We start from the raw sequence: 16,219 nt of genomic DNA on the forward strand, positions 1-16,219 counted from the left end.
AATTTATGTACCATTACATTGACTATATAGTTAGACGTTTGGTTATATACATGGTATTTTCTAATGAACAATATAACAATAATATAATAATGGACTCTCTTGATATTGATCAAAATGTAGAATTATGCAAGCGTTTCACCCTGCACATTGCAATGCAGCACATTAATGTCGACCCTCCCCCCTTTTTTCTTTCTTTTTCCAGAATCACGTACCAGTTTCAAGAAGCCGCACGTTGCAGCAATTGAAGCAAAGACCTGTTCTAGCCAAGTAAATAGCACAATGTATGTACCATTACATTGACTACAGCACCTCATCACTATGTCATCTTATTCTCGGGCTAAAAGACGTAGAGTCAACAAATTAGTGAGAGAGACAGAGCAGGCTATCCTCACTGATTATAAGTTAATTGTTGCTGCTAATTCAAGGACAAACCATCACTCTTTAGAGAACACAGATCCTGTCACAGCCTATACTGAGTGCCTGCTCGATTTACCAAAGACAGACTTGCCACTAGATTTAACAACTAGATCAGACTTGCCACTAGATTTATCAACTTCAGACTTGCCACTAAACAGACCACTAACTATCAGTGATCAAAGTGAAAATATTGACTCACCAGGTGAGTCAAATGCACATTTTGAAAGTATAGCTGGGGATGACGAAATTGAACCTGAACATGTCTTTGACAGTGATGAGCATAATGAAGATTTCCTCATGACAAGTTTAAAATATTGGGCAACATCCTATTCAGTCTCTCTGGTTGCACTATCATCTTTGCTGTCCTTTTTGAAGATGTTTCACCCCACCCTTCCTAAAGATGGAAGAACATTGCTAGGAACACAAAAACATGTGCCTACCACTAAGATTGAAGGGGGAGAATACTATCATTTTGGTTTAGTCAAAGGGGTGCTTTCACGGTTGGCATGTTTGATTTTACCGGCAACTCTGACAACTCTTAATTTACAGTTTAATATAGATGGTTTACCTTTATTCAAAAGTTCTAAACTTCAGTTTTGGCCCATACTTGGAAGTCTCAAATGTGACTACACAAAGTCCCCATTTGTTGTTGGCATTTTTTGTGGTCTAAGCAAGCCAAAGAGTGTTTTTGAGTACCTAGAGCAGTTTGTCAAAGATCTTCAGAATGTACTGTCTAATGGCATTATTTATAATGACAAGCAATTTGATGTACAGATTTCTTCTTTCATTTGTGATGCCCCGGCTAGAGCTTATATTAAGCAGACCAAGGCATTTAATGGCTATTCTGGTTGTGACAAGTGTTTTCAGGAGGGTGTATGGAGAAATAAAATGACATATCCTGAAACAAAAGTCAGACTTAGGACAGACTCCAGTTTCTCAGACATGGTTGATGAGGCACATCACAATGGGACGAGCCCTTTAACAGGTTTAGTTAAGATGGTTTCTATGTTTCCAACTGATTACATGCATCTCTGTTGTCTCGGAGTTACAAGGAAACTGCTTAATATATGGTTAAAGGGGAAGAATTTGGCAACAATGGTCCCTTCCAAAACTGTACAAGCCATTTCAGGTAAACTGCTAAAGCTACGTCCCTACATGCCTTGTGAATTTAACCGTAAACCAAGGGAACTGTCAGAGTTAGATCGCTGGAAAGCTACTGAGTTGCGATCCTTCATGTTGTATTGGGGTCCTGTTGTTTTGAAGGATTCCCTCCCCAGTGAGCTGTATGACAACTTCATGTTGTTTTCTGTTGGAATGTACTTGTTGCTGTCCCCTAGTATTTCTGAGGAAATGTTGGCCTTTGCGCACAAGTTGATGGTTTCTTTTGTTGAACACTTTGGGACAGTGTATGGAAGAGGTGAAATTGTGTACAATGTACACCAGCTTATTCATTTGGCTGAGGAATACAGGAAGTTTGGCACTCTAGATAATATCTCAGGATTCCCTTTTGAGAACTATCTTGGACAAATTAAGCATCTTCTACGCAAGCCACATCAGCCTCTACAACAGGTAGTGAAAAGGTTGTCTGAAATTCCACATGTTGGATCCCCATGTCCCACAGATGATCCAATTTTGCGTAATATTCACACTGATGGGCCTGTCCCCCCACAGTTTACTTCTTCACAACAGTACAGGAAGGTCTCCACTCATCGGTTTACTTTGTCCACAAAGAAAGGAGACAATTGTATTGAGGTTGGAGATGGATTTGCATTAGTAGAGAATATTCTTAAATCAGAGGAAGAGGTATATATAATTTACAGAAAGTACAGACACAAACAGCCATACTACATGTATCCCTGTGAATCATCATACATTGGTACATACAAGGTCAGTGGCTTGCAAGAAGATATAGGGATAGGTAAACTTCGCTATATCAAGCGCAAATGTCTTCTCTCTCCAGACGGAGATGGTGCCATTGCAATACCACTACTTCATTTAACAGCATAACCATACTGCCCTACAAAGCTAAAGTGCAGTAACTATATTGACACACTGACTCTAACGTCGGATTTCGGGGCATAACTTACCTCATTAATAAATACACAATTAGTACAATATTACATGTACACAGATAACATGTTTGGCTGGCCAATTGAAACGCTTAAAGGAAAACTCCAACATTTTGTGAAATTAGCTTATTTAACATCTTCCCTGGAGTTGGACAAGAAGATGCATACCTTTTTCGTCTCTCTGCATGCTTTGGGCTTAGGGAACGCCTGGACCGTTAGCCTAGCTTAACTTCATCACTGGAAGTGGGGCAGACATCTAGCCTAGTTCACTACAGTCAGGAAATATACTCCAAATACAACTCCCAAACGTTCCTGTAAACATGTTGTGACCTGTGTGTTTACCCCGTCTCCCAGTCACACAAGTCACACGAGTCTCCCAGTCACATGAGTCTCGTGTGACTGGGAGACTTTTGTGACTTGGAGACTTGTGTGACTTGTGTGACTTGGAGACTTGTGTGACTTGTGTGACTTGGACTTGTGTGACTTGTGTGACTTGTGTGACTTGGAGACTTGTGTGACTTGGAGACTTGTGTGACTTGTGTGACTTGGAGACTTGTGTGACTTGTGTGACTTGGACTTGTGTGACTTGTGTGACTTGTGTGACTTGTGTGACTTGGAGACTTGTGTGACTTGGAGACTTGTGTGACTTGGAGACTTGTGTGACTTGTGTGACTTGGACTTGTGTGACTTGTGTGACTTGTGTGACTTGTGTGACTTGTGTGACTTGGAGACTTGTGTGACTCGTGTGACTTGGAGACTTGGACTTGTGTGACTTGTGTGACTTGGACTTGTGTGACTTGTGTGACTTGTGTGACTTGTGTGACTTGGAGACTTGTGTGACTTGGAGACTTGTGTGACTTGTGTGACTTGGAGACTTGTGTGACTTGTGTGACTTGGACTTGTGTGACTTGTGTGACTTGTGTGACTTGTGTGACTTGTGTGACTTGGAGACTTGTGTGACTTGGAGACTTGTGTGACTTGTGTGACTTGGAGACTTGTGTGACTTGTGTGACTTGGACTTGTGTGACTTGTGTGACTTGTGTGACTTGGAGACTTGTGTGACTCGTGTGACTTGGAGACTTGGACTTGTGTGACTTGTGTGACTTGGAGACTTGTGTGACTCATGTGACTTGGAGACTTGTGTGACTGGGAGACTTGTGTGACTTGGAGACTTGTGTGACTTGTGTGACTGGGAGACGTGGTAAATACACAGGTCACAACATGTTTACGGGAACGTTTGGGAGTTGTATTTTGATTGTATTTGGAGTATATTTCCTGACTGTAGTGAACTAGGTTAGATGTCTGCCCCACTTCCAGTGATGAAGTTAAGCTAGGCTAACTGTCCAGGCGTTCCCTAAGCCCAATGCATGCAGAGAGACGAAAAAGGTATGTATCTTCTTATAACTCCAGGGAAGATGTCAAATAAGCTAATTTCACAAAATGTTGGAGTTTTCCTTTAAATGCTTCAAAAATGCAATGTGTGCGGACTAATTACCAACGTTTCCTCGTACCAGCTAGTGTGCTTATCCAGGCTGGGCTGCTTACCCAGGCGCTTTCACCCGAGGAGCCCTAGACGAGAACCGTGTGGATATGTACACTGGATAACCTACACCGACGACTACAGACAGAAATAAGGCTGGTACTATAGATTATTCACCTTACGTATAAATACGTTTCAGGTGGATACAGCAGTTAGTTACCCCAATAAGTTGAAGCCTTCACCACGATACAACGTGCTGTGAAGTGTGCCCGTTTTGCCCCAAAATAGAGCCTTGAGACCGCGTGCAAATTGATAGCTGAAGTGTCAGAGTTTAAAGCTGTATCGTTGAGTTCGACCTATTCTATTATTATTAGTCTATTATGTATAGTGTATCGTGCGGCTACCGTTCTACAGTGACCAGCATTACCAACGTTTCCTCGTACCAGCTAGTGTGCTTATCCAGGCTGGGCTGCTTACCCTGGCGCTTTCACCCGAGGAGCCCTAGACGAGGACCGTGTGGATATGTACACTGGATAACCTACACCGACGACTACAGACAGAAATAAGGCTGGTACTATAGATTATTCACCTTACGTATAAATACGTTTCAGGTGGATACAGCAGTTAGTTACCCCAATAAGTTGAAGCCTTCACCACGATACAACGTGCTGTGAAGTGTGCCCGTTTTGCCCCAAAATAGAGCCTTGAGACCGCGTGCAAATTGATAGCTGAAGTGTCAGAGTTTAAAGCTGTATCGTTGAGTTCGACCTATTCTATTATTATTAGTCTATTATGTATAGTGTATCGTGCGGCTACCGTTCTACAGTGACCAGCATTACCAACGTTTCCTCGTACCAGCTAGTGTGCTTATCCAGGCTGGGCTGCTTACCCTGGCGCTTTCACCCGAGGAGCCCTAGACGAGGACCGTGTGGATATGTACACTGGATAACCTACACCGACGACTACAGACAGAAATAAGGCTGGTACTATAGATTATTCACCTTACGTATAAATACGTTTCAGGTGGATACAGCAGTTAGTTACCCCAATAAGTTGAAGCCTTCACCACGATACAACGTGCTGTGAAGTGTGCCCGTTTTGCCCCAAAATAGAGCCTTGAGACCGCGTGCAAATTGATAGCTGAAGTGTCAGAGTTTAAAGCTGTATCGTCGAGTTCGACCTATTCTATTATTATTAGTCTATTATGTATAGTGTATCGTGCGGCTACCGTTCTACAGTGACCAGCATTACCAACGTTTCCTCGTACCAGCTAGTGTGCTTATCCAGGCTGGGCTGCTTACCCTGGCGCTTTCACCCGAGGAGCCCTAGACGAGGACCGTGTGGATATGTACACTGGATAACCTACACCGACGACTACAGACAGAAATAAGGCTGGATTATATTAGTTTAGGACGGTATGGGAATGGCTTGTAAGGAGAGATCATTATGAGTACCGTAAATTCTCATTTCAGCCCTTTGAAGATGAATGGTGAGGTGGTGCTGTGGTCAGTTGTACAGTTCCCAAATGGTGGGACAGCAGTAGTTCTAGGGAGCTGGTTTAATGCTAAAGACCAGACTGTGTTATGGCCCCCTAAACACATAAAGCTCACAAAAGCCCTTCGAGATGGACTGCAACCAGATGATAAATGGATCACCTATAAGGATGTACGTGAGCTTACTACGTGTGGTGAGTATTTCGTGCAACACATACACAAAAAGTGAGGACGCAAATTGTGACGATGCACATATGATAAGAGGTACATATATTTTTTCGTTAAACACTGGACTGCAGATATGTTAATTGTCATTTTCTCTCTGCTCTTTCCAGAGACCCATGATGAGGCCAAAAAACGAGAGACCAAGTACACCTCAACTATGTGTCCAACCTCTGAAATTGAATCTGAGGACGAAGGAGATCTCCGCCAGAAAAGAAGATCCAGGTACAGTGTTCACTTTGTTAAAGGGACAACTCTCCCTAGGGTGTTGTAAATAATGGCACTGCTGTTGTAGTTGCAAGTAGTGCTAAAAGGATAACACACAGTGGCCTGAGGGCCTATGTATTCAGACTTTAGCCTTGACTAATAAACGTAGTATCATAACTACATTTATTTATATGTGTGTATATATATACTTTTTTTTAGGCCAAATCAGCAGTATGTGCACTCGGACTCTGACTCGAGTGGCGACGCCAAAAGAAAACGTTTTGCCAAAGCACCTGATGTGGGTTTCCCAGGTATTGATGCAATGCATTTATTTAATATAGGCACTTTGGAAATGGCTACAGTTAATAATAATAATAATAATAATAAACAGTTAAACAAATTAGTCTGACCATGTACCGACAAATTGAGCATTTTAATTTGATTGGACTTCTGCATTTCTTGCAGTTATTCTATAGTTGGCCCAAAATATATACATTGTGAATAACATGCCAACTAAAATATGTTGTAGGACAGACTCCAAAATCGAGCCGGTCTCGTAAGGCGCTAAGATCCGTCAACCCTCCAGTTGTTGGCCAAGAGCCTACAATGAATGGTATGTTGCTATGCATGTTAAAATGCCAACTAGATGACTGTTTAAACATGATTTGTAGCATCTTCAATTCTCACCCTGGCTTACCTTTTTTAGATTCTTTGGATGGTGGCATGATCTACAGCTATTTAGATTCGTTGCAGACTCCTGATCCAAATAACAGTAAGTGAACCCATATCTGTGTTCTTGTGAGGAGCTTGCTGGCAGGTTGCTGGCATCATGCATGCAACAGAATACATGTTTACAATGTGCATGCCAGCCCACTACAAAAATTCAAAGCCTTCACAACTTGCAAGCAATGTCACAATAAAAATGTGTAGTTGTACATAATGCTTTTATATTGAGCACAATTTCCACCATGTTTGAGTCGCAACTTATTTTACATTTCCCCTTTGTAGATCTGGTTACTAGCAACTACCGGCAATCGCTAACTCAACATAATGGTGAGTTATCAAGCAATCTCATAACATAATATTCTGGCATGTTTAAAATATCTGTATTGTCTCGCATTGTCTTTGATATTTTTATTAAAGTAGTATTTGGCAGTGCACATGAAATCAGCTGAATGGAAATCAAACATTTTCTCACATGGGGGATTACAATAGCGTCATTTGCTAATAACTTTGTGTATTTCCTACTGTGTTTCAGCCGAGATGCCAGGATTTGATATTGTTCAGTATCACCAGCAGCAGCAGGCCTCACACCAGCAGCTGCAAGATCGACAAAGTGCAAGTAGTGGTATGATACTGTACTCTTTCAGTAACAGTGTTTTGAGAGACGGGGATACAACTCCTTACACCCCTTCCTGACATAGAGCGACGCGAGCGAGCGAGAAAAAGTGATTAAAATGTATTCGTTTCAATCAGACTATCCTGACCTGCCGCGAGCGACAGTGAACTGAGCAGCGATGTCGTTCACCCCTCAAATATTTGCTCGCTGTGTCTCTAGTTGAGCGATTACGCGGCCGAGTCCCGCCCCTAAACACTTTTTATTGGTCGAGAATCCAGGTAACACACACTCGGACACGCGCTGCGTCATATCAGGACAGTGTCGTGTGCGATTTCGTCTCCAGTTCGCTCGCTTGCTGCCTGTCAGGAACCGGTGTTAGTGATTATGACATGTATGTTAATTTGACTGACAAGTCAGATTTTGTATTTTTAAATATAATGATTTGTTTCTACAGGGATGTCGGGATGCAGCTCGGGGCAATACTACAGTCCCCCTGGTCTCTCACAACATGCACAAAATGGTATGCCATTTTAGAGGGAACTACCACCAGTTTGATCCAATGCAGTCAAACTAGTGAAATATATAACTATGATTTTGTTTCTACAGCGATGTCAGGACACAGCTCAGGGCAATCTGGTGTTTCACAGCGTAGACAGATGGCCGGCGATGACGGGCAGCTTCTGAAAGGCAAGTCTATTGGACATGGTGTAATTCCTCGTGTGATTTGCTGCTTATTTTTATTTCTCACTTAATGATTTTAACTCTTCTTCTGAAGACCTTACCATCCAGAAGAATAATTCAATGCTGGCTGAATTACTTGTCGTGGTGAAGGATCTATCGAGAGATGTGCAGTTCATCAAGACCGAGTTGGCTGAGGGCAACATATCTGGTGGGACCAGGGGACACGGGGTGGCCACCACAACCACTATGCTCCCCTTCTAGCTGCCAATCGCCAGTGAACAAGACTTCAATGAGGCAGAATCATTACTGATGGAGCAATCAGTCCGTCAAAAGATGGTAATTTATTGAACTGCATTCATTTATCAAATGTAGATCGTTTCAGTGTGGTCTTGTTCAGGGGAAAAATGTGTTTAGCACTTTCTAGTTCAAAACGTGTTAGAGCTTGTATATCTGCTATTTATGAAACGTTTTGAAATTGTTCAAATATACCGTTTACATATGGACAGGAGGGTTAATGTGGTTAAACCTAATGACTGGCATGGGCTGGAATATCAGTGCATGCATAACGTGTGTGTATAAACAAGTTGGTTGCTCTGTGTCCATAAAATAAACGTTATGCTGTTTCTAACGCAGGGCCTTCATTTTCTTCTCTCTGATTTCGATTTCTCGCCTGGCTTTGGTAGGAGGCACCAATTCAGAGAACCTGATCAGACTGATGTTGAAAACTGCTATGACCAACGCCCTGGCCAGTGGGTTCAACTGGGCTGGAAAGAAAGACAAGCGTTGTTCAGAAAGCAAGAAGCCATTCAAGCACACCACACTACAAGCCTGCATGTTTGGTGAGCTTCCTCCCCTGCAAACTACTTCATAGGTTAAGTTTAGGTAGTGAGGTGGTGATGCTGGTGATGCTGGTGATTCAGAATATAATTATGCTGTTGCAAAAACTTAAAAAAAAAGTGTTATGTTGGAATAAAGTGATGAAAGTGCAACCTATAAGAAATGGACAACGTAATTGAGCTTTAGAGGTGCATGGATACACATTGTATTGCCTAGATGGTGTCAGGCTAGGCGATTGCTTAATTCTCTTTCCTGTCCAGTCTAACTGGATGCTGACTGTAGCTTGTTACTGTAGACCTACAGAGTGAGTAATTGAGTGATTAAAAAAAATCGCACTCGTGTGAAGTGAGGGGTGCTCTTATCATCGTACATCATCTCACCCACCTCTCTTCCTCCCTTTTTTATTTTTGTGTCTATCAGCTGCTGCTCGACAGTTTGACCCCAAGCTGACCGACCAGGACTACAGCGAAACTGTCAAGAAGTGGCTTCGTTATGCGCCAGACCGGGAGGGAGGCATCTCAAGGAACCGAAGTGACCCAAACTTAAGTCAAGCGAACCAGAGTCAAACTTAGGGTACCCCAGCACAGCACAGCACACACTGTTTCCCTGGTTCATACAGTACAAGGAATTACCCTGGCATCTACTTGAATGACTTATGCTGCTTCAGCCTGTTCTTGGAACCGAAGTGACCCAAACTTAATTGTCAAGCGAACCAGAGTCAAACTTAGGGTACCCCAGCACAGCACAGCACACACTGTTTCCCTGGTTCATACAGTACAAGGAATTACCCTGATGGACACTGTTCTTCCATGGACGGCATCTACTTGAATGACATGCTGCTTCAGCCTGTTCTTGGAACCGAAGTGACCCAAACTTAATTGTCAAGCGAACCAGAGTCAAACTTGGGGTACCACAGCACACTGTTTCCCTGGTTCATACAGTACAAGGAATTACCCTGGACACTGTTCTTCCATGGACGGCATCTACTTGAATGACATGCTGCTTCAGCCTGTTCTTGCAGTGTTTATTTTTTTAATTTTTAATTTTAACCTTTATTTACCCAGGGTAGGTTCGCTGAGCACAGATGCTCTTTTTCAGCTACGCCCTGCTTCACATTCACAGAGTTCCATTCACACCTGGGAGCTGCCCAGGCCTAACAAAATTAATAGTTGGTTTCAGGTTGCCGACCGACCCTGCCGATTTAGGTGCGACCCAATATATTTTATGAGTTTTTAGAAAAAATTATATAAAAAAAAAAAAAAAAACGTTTTTTTTTTTTTTTTTTTAATAAAGTTTCATAGAAATCTTAGTCAAACATTTAGTATTATGGATATTAAACATGCTGGCAGAGTACATGCATCCATGTTGTTGTGAACATTTTAATTAAATAAAGAAATTCCCTATCCATAGTCGCCGTGGGAAAGAATAAAATAAAAAAATAAAATAAAATAAATTCCCTACCTACCCATGGCCAAACTGACAACCAACCTGAAACCAACTATTAATTTTGTTAGGCCCCAGTACAACCACAGTCTGACACTGTTGGCCACTGAGCAACTCCACTGGAGCAGTTGGGGGTTTAGTGCCTTGCTCAAGGGCACTTCAGCGGTTGGTGTTAAGGGTATGGGAGAGAGTTATATGGGAGAGAGTTATAGAAACATTAGGGGTGTAACGGTACACAAAATCCACGGTTCGGTACGTACCTCGGTTTTGAAGACACGGTTCGGTATTATTTTCGGTACAGTGGGGGGGGGGGGGGGGGGGGGGAATCCAAAAAAAATTGCTTTTCATTTATCTATTTATTTAACTGTATTAAACAATATAAAACGAATTGGCCATAATTGACTGAGCAAACTAATGCTTACTGCTGTAACCTACTAATAACACTTAAGTAAATCTGAAGATTATTATATAGCAGATGCCTTGGAGGATAAGTCGTGGACAACTGTAGATCATCTAAGCTCCACTGTGTTTAAATTCAAATCCTATGCCATTGTTATTTAACCCTTGTGTCTGAAAACTAAAGTATTATACTCTTATTAGGGGACTAAATTGAAAAACTCCATAAAAAGATTATGTTGAAATAATTTCCCACTTTCTTTTCCATAAATATTTTATTCAACTTCAGCCCTGATCATAACCATTTTTTATATTATTTTTGTAATGAAATACTCCCACTTTTCTGAAAAGAGTTGTTAAATATGACAAAAAAAAGAATATGCGGTGGTTATGATCGGGCTGAAGTGGAATAAACAATTTATGAAGAGTAAAAAAAAAAATACAAGATAATTAAAAGATTATGCCACATATTATGTTGGCTCATCACTGCAAAGTTATCAAACAAATACGAATCTGATCAGACACAAGGGTTAAGTTGTTGTTCCCTTTCTAATTTCCTCAAACATCTAGTCTAGTTAATGTGATCAATATTATTTGACAATTGATGCTTTTTGTTGGACATTTCAGTCAGTAGTGAGCTCATACTTTGAGCTCATAAATTTATAGTTAACACTTTGGCTGCCATGGGTTAAATTAATGATATACCATAGATTGCCAGCGCTATTTGTCTATGGAGAAAGTCCCCTTCTTTGCAGGGCTATAACTTTTTAAATTCTATTGCTACATTGCCATTATTAGGGCCCATTCAAAGTCCTATATGTATTGTTCATTGTGTAGCAACGTTAAACTTTTTCATTCACATATTCATAGTAAAGTATGGTCTAATGTATAAGTATGTTTTCATCTCTTTCTGCAGCTTTCTCCAGAACGTGATATATAGCCCCAAATGCATTATATTGATGATGAAATACAGTTTGATGGCAATCCGCGCGATATAAAAAATTCCAACTAGACGTACTTCTAGAAGTTACTACACGTCATCTGATGTTGACCGGATGGGCGAGGGGGCGTTTATAATTCCGTGGGCAGCGTTATACCAATCATCTAATGTGGGTCAAATGTTGATAATATCAGTTATTATCGAAGACGGTAACGTTACACGCTGAAACTCACCCCAGTGTCCGCGCGCCGTTGGGCGATCATCGTCGAGTAGAAATTTTATCATTATGGGATATATTATTACCCGGTCCATCTCCAGCTTGTATAATGGTATATACGTCCAAATCATGTTGTTTATCGAGTTATTGGCAATCGATCGCTATTTAGTGTGACGAGCTAGAGTGCCGGAACCTATCCCGAGTGGCCGGAAGCAATACGGAGATCTAGCACAACCTCCACTGTGCTTCCTGTTAAGCGGTTGCGCGATCGGCCACCAGATGGCGCTCCTGAACCGCCAGAGAGCTCAGTGGGTCCTGCTGGTGGTTCTCAGGCCAGCGGAGGGACATTATGGATCAGATCGCAGATTTTTGAAATATTGATATAAAGACGACGTACAGCGTCCCCCGGCAACTTTAGCATCGCCAGCAAAGACGTTGTAAATCGTTTTTAGGCAGTCAAAGTGTTAAAATGATTGCAATCTTGTCTTCGTTGTGCATGAATGCGTGTGCTCACCACACACAATATGTGTGTCACTATTCTGGCAGTGGCTATATTGTTAATGAAAGCCTGTTATAAGGTCTGTTATTTGTTTTTTGTAAAAAGTTTTAGTCACTGGAAGTTCTGATACCCTAGAAAAAAATAAATTTTCATATTAAAGCCATGTTGTCATTTTTGTTCACACATTTTTGGAAATATGGTCATATAAGAATTGTATTATTATTTATTTAACAATAGTGTGTTTAACAGCAGGAAAAAAACATGTAATGTTATGATGTATACATATCAGCAGCAATATTTTAATGTAAAATGTACATTAATCAGTATTGATTCCTTAACTTTACAAGTTACAAGTAGATGTACAAGTTACAAATGTACAAGTAGAGTACCATTTAGATTATGGTTGAATAAACATTGATGTCTAACATTGATTCAATATAAAATCAACTAAAATGTGCATGTAGATTACCATTTAGATTATGGTTGAATAAACATTGATGTCTAACATTGATTCAATATAAAATCAACTAAAATGTGCATGTAGATTACCATTTAGATGATGGTTGAATCAACATTGATATAGTATCAGCTATGGTTGACACCTAACGTTGATTCAACGTGTAAGTCATAGACAACGATCTATATAATTTAGATGTCAGGCTTCAACATAGATTCAATATTTCTGCTGAACCCTATTTCAACGTTGATTCACTCATTTTTTGCTATCTGGGTAGTCCGTAATGACAGAAACCAGTATGGAGGTGGTGTTTGTATGTACATACATAAGGACACCAAATTCATTACCCGTACTGACCTTCATCATGAGACAATTGAAACCGTATGGGTGGACATTTTATTTGAAAGGGCAAAATCTGTTCTAGTCGGCACAATATACAGACCGCCAGATCAAACTGGCTTTTATGATACTCTGGATGTGTGCTTAGCTGGAGCTGAGGATGCGGAAAAGATTCTTATTGGGGATTGGAACACGGATATGCAACAAAAAGATGCTCCCGTCTTCAAATCCTTCAATAGGTTTTGTGATCTGCACGGCCTCAGCCAACTAATCACCCAACCCACAAGGATATGTGAATCAACTCAGACTACCATTGACCTCATACTGACCTCTGACAAGTCCAAGATCTCCAATAAAGGGGTTATAGCATGTGGGTTAAGTGATCATTATATGATATTCTGTACCCGCAAAAAGCTAAAACTAAAGGCTGGCTGTCACAAAACAGTCACATCTAGAGACCTCAAAACCTACTCTAGCGAGGCCTTTAACCTTGAACTGGAGAGTCTGGACTGGTCAGATGAACTCAATGGTACACTGGTTGAAGAAACTTGGCTTGGCTTCAAAACCAAATTTTCATCAATACTAAACAACATGGCCCCCCTAAGAACCACCAGGGTAAAAAATCGCGCTGAGCCATGGATGCACACTGAAATACTGACCGCTATGAAAGCCAGAGACAAAAAATGCTCTGAGTTTCATAAAAGCCAGTCAAAGCTTACCAAAAGCACGAGCAGTGAACTCCAAGACCACGTGACTGAACTCAAACTAGAAAGAAACAGACTAAGAAATGACGTAAACTCCATGATCAAAACTGCTAAAAAAAATGTCATCAAAGACAAAACCGAGGAAAACAAAAATAAACCACGTGAACTTTGGAAATTACTCAACAATCAACTAGGCTGCAGTAAAAAACTTAAAACCAGGTTCTCAAACATAAACATAAAGACGGACAACACGCTCATCACAGACAAGCTGGATGTAGCCAATTACTTAAACACTTTCTTCACAAACATAGCCACAACACTGGTAAACAAACTACCCTCCCACTCAGGGCAGTATGGGGTAGAACACATAGTAGCATACTACAAGAACCTAGGCGTCCACAAAGACGACTTCAAACTGGAAATGGTAACTACAGATGAGGTAGTCAAAAAACTGAGCGCCCTCCAACCAAACAAGGCCACTGGCCATGACAACATCCCCTCCAAATTCCTCAGAGACTCAGCAGCAGCCATCACCCCAGTCATCACACACATAATAAACCTCTCCATAAAACAGGGACACGTCCCCAAGGACTTCAAAATTGCGAGAGTAACACCCCTGCACAAAAAGGGCAGCAAATTAGACCCGGGTAACTACCGCCCTGTTTCTATCCTTACATCCATCTCGAAAGTGATGGAAAAAATAGTATACGAACAGATCGAAAAGTACCTCGCGGAAAAAAATCTAATCTACGAATTCCAATCTGGCTTCAGAACATCCCACTCCACTGACACATGCCTTCTCTACTTGAACGACCACATCAAACAAGAGGTGGACGCGGGCAAATACTGCGGCATGGTCATGCTGGACCTACAAAAGGCCTTCGACACTGTCAATCACACCATTCTGATTGACAAGCTAAAAGCAATTGGTTTTGATAGTTTATCAGTGAGCTGGATACAATCCTACCTGGAGGGGAGGGAACAGATGGTGGAAGTAAACGGTACCCTATCCCCCCCCCTCACAGTGAGCTGTGGTGTTCCACAAGGAAGCATACTAGGACCGCTACTATTCCTAATTTATGCAAATGACATGTCGTCAGCTTGTGACTGCAACTTGTTCCTGTTTGCGGACGACTCAGCCCTGCTGGTCTCTGACAAGAACAAGTTACAGGTTGAAAAAGCCCTCAGCTCGGAACTAGGCAAAATCTGCATATGGCTCGCCGACAACAAACTATCATTACACATGGGCAAAACAGAGTCCATTCTCTTCGGTTCAAATAACAAACTCAGCAAGACCGACGGCTTCTCGGTTACAGTGGGTGACAATATTATCACAAGGAAAGATGAAATTACCTACCTGGGTTCCATCCTAGAGGCTAATCTTTCCTGTGACAAAATGGCATCCAATGTAATAAAAAAAGTCAACCAACGAACGCGTTTCTTGTACCGGATCTCCTCTCTGGTAAACAAGAATACCCTGAAGACTCTAGCAGGAGCACTCATTCAAGGGTACTACGACTATGCTTGCACCTCATGGTACCAAAGCACCTCAAAGGCACTAAAAAACAAATTACAAACATCTCAAAACAAGCTAGTCAGACTACTACTTGACCTGACTCCTAGAACCCACCTCACCCCTGCCCACTTTGACAACCTAGGATGGCTTAGAGTAGACGACAGAGTACAGCAACTTGCAATGGGCCTGGTCTACAAGATACACTACGCGACCAAGGTACCCATGTACATGTCAAAATACTTCCCAAAGGTCAGTGAATACCACGATCACAACACCAGAGGGAGCTCCACAAATCATGTAAAACCCAGATTCGGCTCAAACAAGGGACTAAACACGTTTCGCAATTATGCCACATCAATGTGGAACGCCCTACCTAAAGCTGTAAAGGAATGTGAATCACTACCCACTTTCAAAAACACTGTCAAAAAACACCTACGTGAGACTGCAATTCGAAACTGGCCCCTACAAATGTCCTAACCTAGTTGTACAGTAAATGACCAAGTAAGGCTTTGTCAGTATTCCAATGTACAGTGTAAAATGTGTGTGTGTCCCCTACTCAACCCCCCCCCCCCCCCCCCACCTCCAATGTACAGCCCTCACCCAACCCACCCAACCCCACCCCACCCATCCAACCTCCTCCAATGTACAGTTTCTACGCCAAATGTATATACACTCCTTTTCTGGACACTTTTGTATCACAAACAGTACTGTATTTGCAAATCTGATATGTCATAAATGTATAGATGTAGCAGTACTGTCTATCTGTATGTCATGTATGTCATATATGTTATGATGAATTGAAAATGGGGGACCCTGATGTAAACAAGACGAAAGTCTTTCTCTGGTCTGCATCCCCTTAACAATTGTATGTATTGAGCTGTACTGTACTGTACCCATTCTGCAATCTGTTAATAAACTTTTCAATCAATCAAACACAGTGGCGTGACTTTCACCAGTGCGCCG

This window comes from Notolepis coatsorum, assembly GCF_963971535.1.
Source record: "Notolepis coatsorum genome assembly, chromosome: 7".
NCBI lineage: Eukaryota > Metazoa > Chordata > Actinopteri > Aulopiformes > Paralepididae > Notolepis > Notolepis coatsorum.